This window comes from Physeter macrocephalus, chromosome 7 (genome assembly GCF_002837175.3).
Source record: "Physeter macrocephalus isolate SW-GA chromosome 7, ASM283717v5, whole genome shotgun sequence".
NCBI lineage: Eukaryota > Metazoa > Chordata > Mammalia > Artiodactyla > Physeteridae > Physeter > Physeter macrocephalus.
The window spans coordinates 126,016,120-126,023,128 of record NC_041220.1 but is presented as its reverse complement, the minus strand read 5'-3'; positions in this window follow the sequence as shown (position 1 = coordinate 126,023,128).

Genomic DNA, 7,009 nt, shown 5'->3' with positions numbered 1-7,009 from the left:
CCCCGTCCGCCACCCGCAGTCTCCGCCCGCGAAGGGGCTCCTAGTGTGTGGAAACCTTTCCTCCTTCACAGCTCCCTGCCACTGGTGCAGGTCCCGTCCGTATTCTTTTGTCTCTGTTTATTCTTTTTTCTTTTGCCCTACCCAGGTACGTGGGGTGTTTCTTGCCTTTTGGGAGGTCTGAGTTCTTCTTCCAGCATTCACTGGGTGTTCTGTAGGAGCAGTTCCACGTGTAGATGTATTTCTGATGTATTTGTGGGGAGGAAGGTGATCTCCGTGTCTTACTCTTCCGCATCTTCTCTCCGCCTACATCTGTAAGCACAATATATCACAGATTTTTTGCTTTACATAGTTAATTATCTTTTACAGCAATTAAAAACAGATATTTTTGTTATCCTCATTTACTTTCAACACTCTACATGTCTTCATATAGATCCAAGTTTCTGACTATATCATTTTCATTCAGAAGTGTTCCTGTCCCTTTTTCAGATGTAATATTGGGGCTAGTTCTCCCAGCGGTAGAACTTTTTTTCCTTTTTCTTCTCCTCCAGCTTCAGTGGGTTTCCACCAGTTGCCTCAGGCAACAGTTTTGTTTCCCTTCCCTCTGCAGATTAGACTTGTATTCCTTAGGAGATATAGAGGACATGGGTCTGGGCAGGGTTTCAGTGGTGGCTGTTCTTCCCAGTATCTAGCCAGTATCATGGGCGAAGTTTTTTCAGGATTCACCTTGATTTATCCTATGAGCATCTTGTGGGATTCCTGGAGAGAAAGCTTACAGGAAGGCGCAAAAGCCCCTAAGTCTGGCTCCCAGGGGCATCACAGTCTTATTCTAGCCTATGTTTAGCCTATCTGATTAGTTAAAAATTACTGGCTGATTCTTCTTATTAGCTTGTATGGCATTTGTGAGCATTTGGCCCAAGTAAGCAAATGCTCAGGTCCTGTTTGTCCTTATGCCTGTCTCTTCAGATTTTCTGTTAGTTGTTTACACTATGACCTCAGTTTTCTGATGCGTTCAAGAAAAATTGTTAATTTACAATGTGTCCAGCTTTTTTTTTTCTAAGGGTGAGCATAGTGCTTTTTTTCCAGTTCTCTACCTCTCCAAGGTGAAACCTCAAGTTCTCTGATTATGTATTTTTAAATGAATAATTCTGGGCCTGAGACTCCTAGGATATATCTTGGATACATATAAGAAGAGTGATCTAACCCCCCACTACCCTGATTCTGGTGATGCTGCATGTTAGAATGAGCTAAGGGGACTGTCATTTTACGTTGCCAAAGTTTACCCAGGTTGCCAAATACCTGTTGGCCTTTTCTTTATTGTTTCAGCCCCGGTCAGCATGTTAAGTTTTGCATGTGAGTGCTGTAGAGATACAGTGTGATGTTTTGGGCCCTATGTTTTAAAAAGTGATTAAAATTTTAACACAGCCAGAGTCTGATAAATTTTAGGTGAGATTTACCTGACTTAGGCTCTGGGGCAGATAATCCACATAATTTGCATAAAATTCCCAGTGAATTATACAGTAAAAGATAAAGTTTAAGTAATTTAGTGTTTAAGGCATTTCAGTGTACCTTAAATGACCTTGTATTTCAAAACTATATGAGTGTTGCTTATGTGCTGATTTTAGTAAACTGCCTCAGATTTAATACTATATAAATATTGCTATTAATTAATAAATGATTGATCGCCTAGTGTATAAATGAAAATACACCAGGTTTTAAATCCTTGCTTTCACATTTCTGACATACTGATGTAAAGTTAACTAAACATCAGATGGTCAAAATATACTATATGACTTGAAGGACATTTTGGGAACTGTTGAACTATAGTACTTTCGTCCTTCATACTTGACATGACTCTTCCCTTATTATTTGACAAGGAAAACTGGGAAATTGGGTGTGATAGTGAATTCCCCATCTAATACCTGACACCATCATTAACCAAGTCGTTCAAGCCAAAAACTCAGGAGCAAGGCCGTAGTGTAAGGCTGTGAACGAGGACACCAAGCCAGGGGGGCAAGTGGGGCTGAAGTATACCTTCACTCTGCTAACCAAGCTGTATGCCTTGGTTTGGGTCTTCTATGGCCTGAAGAACAAATGTTCTTTCTAATTTCTAATCTCATTAACGTAATTTCCTTGGCCATGACCGGGAACTATCATTGACTCCTTTCTTTCCCTCCAGCCTTATTCCGCAATTGGCTCTTTTGGCTCTGTCTCCATAACATGCCCTGAATGAGTTCATTTCTTATCACTTCTACTACTGCCACCCTTGTCCAAGCAACCATTGTTATCTCTTTCTGGGACTTTGCAGTAGCTTTCTGACAGGTCTTCCTTCTTCTAACTCTTGTCCCTTTAACCCACCAGTAAGCCATTTTCCATTTTACTTTCAAAAGAGTTTTTTAAAAATAGAAAAAATATATTATTTAGATCTGAGAAAGAAGTGGGTGAAGATAAACGTGTATATGAGAGGCAGTGTTAGATAATGGTTAAGTAATTGGGTTTTCGGAGTTAGCACAGTGTTTTATTTATTTGTTTTTAAATTAATTTTTGGCTGCGTTGGGTCTTCGTTGCTGCGCGCGGGCTTTCTCTCGTTGCGGTGAGTGGGGGCTGCTCTTCGTTGCGTTGCGTGGGCTTCTCATTGCGGTGGCTTCTCTTGTTGTGGAGCACGGGCTCTAGGAGTGCAGGCTTCAGTAGTTGCAGCACGCGGGCTCAGTAGTTGTGGCTCGTGGGGGATCTTCCCAGACCAGGGCTCGAACGGCTTCTCATTGCGGTGGCTTCTCTTGTTGTGGAGCACGGGCTCTAGGAGTGCAGGCTTCAGTAGTTGCAGCACGCGGGCTCAGTAGTTGTGGCTCGTGGGCTGTAGAGTGCAGGCTCAGTAGTTGTGGTGCACGGGCTTAGTTGCTCCACGGCATGTGGGATCTTCCCGAACCAGGGCTCGAACCTGTGTTCCCTGCATTGGCAGGTGGATTCTTAACCACCGTGCCACCAGGGAAGTCCCTAGCACAGTGTTTTAATTTAGACTTTGCTGTTCGTTTTTTCATCCATTTACGAATGTAGCCAACAAATATGTTGAGTGTCTACCATGTGCCACTGTTTTAGGTCTTGGGCATACAACAGTGAACAAAACAGGAAAAACAAAACAAAGAAACCCCCAAAACCCTGGCCTTCATGGAGCTCATATTCTAGTGTGAGATACAATGAAAACATAAGTAAGTAAAATTATACAGTGTTAGTGAGAAGTGCTCAAACGAAATGATAAAGTGGAGAAGGGAGACATATTTATAGAGAAGGAAGTTAAAATTTCAGATAGGATATTTAAGGGGTACCTCACTGAGAGGACTACCATTAAAGACCTGAAGAAAATTAACTGTGGTCAAGTTACCTGGCCCTCTGAGTCTCAACTTCTTCATTTGCAAAATAAGCAGATTATCATCCACTTCATACATTTGTTGGGAGGAATCTATTAATTGATAGATATAAACAGCTTAGCACTGTACCTGTTACCCAGTAAATGCTTGGTATTATTATTTTATTTCATATATGAATAAGTATTGAAGTTTTAAAGGTAGTTTTAAATGTTTGTCACAGAATTTAACACGTAAAACTTGCATGACAGAAGTTAAATAGGTGGTAGGACCCTCAATGCAACTGGTCATAAGGTGGTTGTTAGAATTTATCATTTATTTCTTGTACCACCCATTCCATGTCAGTTGCCTTCAGTCAGTGTCTCAAATGATTGGGGCTCCTTATTCAGTGGAATAATCTGTCAAGAACTATGAAGGATTTGAGATTTTACTGTACTTGAAAACTTTAAAGTTAGCCTGCCAGTTATGGATGCTGGCAGAACACGAGACTTGTGATTCAGTGACAAAGAACTTTATTATTCGCAGTGTGGCCATCAGTATGTCTGAATGGTTCTACTTGTCCCCCAGTCCCATGGAAGCAGCATGTATAGGTCCAGTTGAATGCTGCACACACAGTAGGGTTGTGTTACAGGAGAAGAACTTTCAGCTTAGGGAACTCTAATCTTTTATAATGAGCAGAAGGAGACACTGTATTTTCCAAGGCTGTAGGTAAATCTACCCTTTGCTCTGGTGGCAGGTACTATCTCTATTTTCCAGGGTTGTTCACTGTACAAATAACCTGGATAATATAGTCCTGAACAAAGAGCAGTTAGACTCTTGCTTGCAAGATGTGTGGAAATGTAGGAGACCCACTGAGAATATCTTCCAAAGTGTTCTAATCTCTGCTTCTGAGAGAGCTGAGCCCTAATGGACATGCCTATGGCTGCTGTGCTCTGCCACTCATTTAGAGGCACTAAGACTCCTTCAGGGCTCACCTTGGAGCTATCTGTGTCATCTCCATTGCAGCAGCAACCCATTTCCTCACAATTAATAGAATCAGTCCATGTGTCCAGTACCTTTTCCTGGTTCAACCACTCGGCATCTGGAAACCCAGATAACTAGGTGGCAGCCTCAGATTCTAATTTAATGAGACCCTTGTGTGTTCCTGGTGGAAACATTCCTCCCTTGGATACTAAGAGCTCTTTTCAGTGGAATTGGACAGAAGGTATACATTTTGAAGGTGCTTGTTAGGTATAATAGTGAAAGGAGATACTTTATCTTTCAACTCTCAGTTATTGGACCTATGTATTTTGTTTATGAGAGATACAGGATGAGATACTGACCACTAGTTTAAAACATCTACTACATTATGTAGGTCAGCACCCCAGCTATACATATCTTTCTTAGATTGAGGAATCACTGAATCTTCAGTAGGCTAGTCTACGATTATCAGTCCAGCTGCATATGGGTAATGATAAAACTAGTGAAACCCATGGGCATCAGCTTTCTCTCACTGTAAGTTAGGTAAGTTTTCATTCTGTTGAACAATGAATAAACCTGTTAACAGGAAACAGTAGTAACGAAGTAATAGTAACAATAGCAATAGTAAAGTATTTAAACAGAAAACTATTCATGTTTGATGCTTAAGATAAATAAATATCTGCTTTTTTCTGTCCAAAGGTTGGAATTCATTGAAAGACACATATCAGAGATAAGGAGGTTAAAAAAAATAGTCAGCTTTATTGCCTAATGATTCTAAATTGGAAAATGTGCTCAGCTGTCTGCCCAAATGGGGTTGCCGTCACTCTCTAAATACACAAACTTCCTCATTCTATCAGTGCAAGCTGGACAAATCCAGCTTGCCCCTTACAGCATGCACAAGGGAGGAAATCAGAATTGCATCCTTCTTGCAGGCAGGCTGGCTTCAAAAGACGAAATGAGAATAGGCTCATTCATTTTCTTTTCTCTAGAGCACCAAATGGATTAAGTCACTTCTGGGGAGGAGTGAACAACAGGTTGGGAGAGAAATTGTTATTATTCTGGTGGAAGGCACTCATAGTGGAAACGTGAAGCCGAGGAAAGGAGCTTATCAAAGAGAATTAGTTATAGCAACTTGTCTATCCTGTACCATTTCACTTGGCAGTTGACTTGATGACCTGACTGGTCACGCTGTATTCATTCTGAGAGCTTAAGCTTTGTTGTTACCTCCTAACACCACTCCCCACATCTAGACCACGGGGTATACACCTAACGACCAGAGTCTACTTGCCATCACTCTTTGACAGCATTTGCTCTCTTTGGCACTTTTTAACAGCATCTTACTCCAGAAATGCCTCCCAATATCTGATGGTTCTTCTGAGAGCTTTCCCTAGGGTTTGTCACATATCATTGCCTGAACAAACTGTTTGTTTGAACTTGAGTTCAGAGCCTTTCCTGGCCTTGAGTTGCTCAACTCTGACCTACACAGGTAAAGCAGACAAAATTCACAGAACCACAACTTACTGAGTATTGCTCAGTTGAGGACTGTCTATCCATCTAACACTTCTGGCTAAGGATACTTTATGCTTGAGGTCCAAAATGGGAACAACAACAACAAAAAAGATTCTCAACTGACTTTAAAATATGTGCTAGTGACAAAGGGAAATGGGTAACTAGCTCTCACTGTGTGGAGGGCACAGCATTCTGAGTATGGCTCTACCGGTTGCCGTAGAAAATGACAAGTCCACACGGGCAATCAGGTTTATTCCATTAAACTTTAGAAGACACCATTCCATAGTGAGGATAGAGAAGGTTCTAGAGCAATTCTATTTAGTGTAGTCCATGGACTGAGGCCACTCCATGAATTATTAATGTTCTACAAGAAGTATAGAAATTGAGAGTACGCGTTTAGAAGTTCTTACAGCAATTGACAACACACTTGAATCTAATAATAAAACTGAATGTAAAAAATTAAAAATCTGAGGTTGTATTTTATATGTTCTTGAGTATTTTTAAAAATGTTTTCATTTTGAATAATTGATCTTTACTGTATTTTACAAGTATTGCTTTGGCAGTTTAGATTGGCACTGCAGATTTATATTTTGGTACTGCAGATTTATATTTGGTGCTACATATAAGTAATTTTAAAAAAATGATTTTTCACTACAGATGGTTTGTGAATTCCAGGTCTAAAGTGGGCCAGGAATTATGATCTTTATATGAGAAAATCCTTTAGATTTTGTTACGTCATTGGAATGTTATAGAAAATCTGGATGTATAATGTGATTTACTAGAATAGGATAAGGTACCTGATACTCAAAATATAATTTTAGCAGACTGCCTGGAAACTGGTATCTACACAGGGCTGTATCTTTTTTTTTTTTTTTTTTTGGGCGGTACGCGGGCCTCTCACTGCTGTGGCCTCTCCCGTTGCGGAGCACAGGCTCCGGACGCGCAGGCTCAGTGGCCATGGGTCACAGGCCTAGCCGCTCCGTGGCATGTGGGATCTTCCCGGACTGGGGCACGAACCTGTGTCCCCTGCATCGTCAGGCAGACTCTCAACCACTGCGCCACCAGGGAAGCCCGAGATAATTTTTTATAAAAGTATTATTTTTAGTGAAAACAGTAACTGACACTCACTGGATGGGCATCGTTTATTATAAAAATAAGCTATAAAAGGAAGAAAAGTCTCA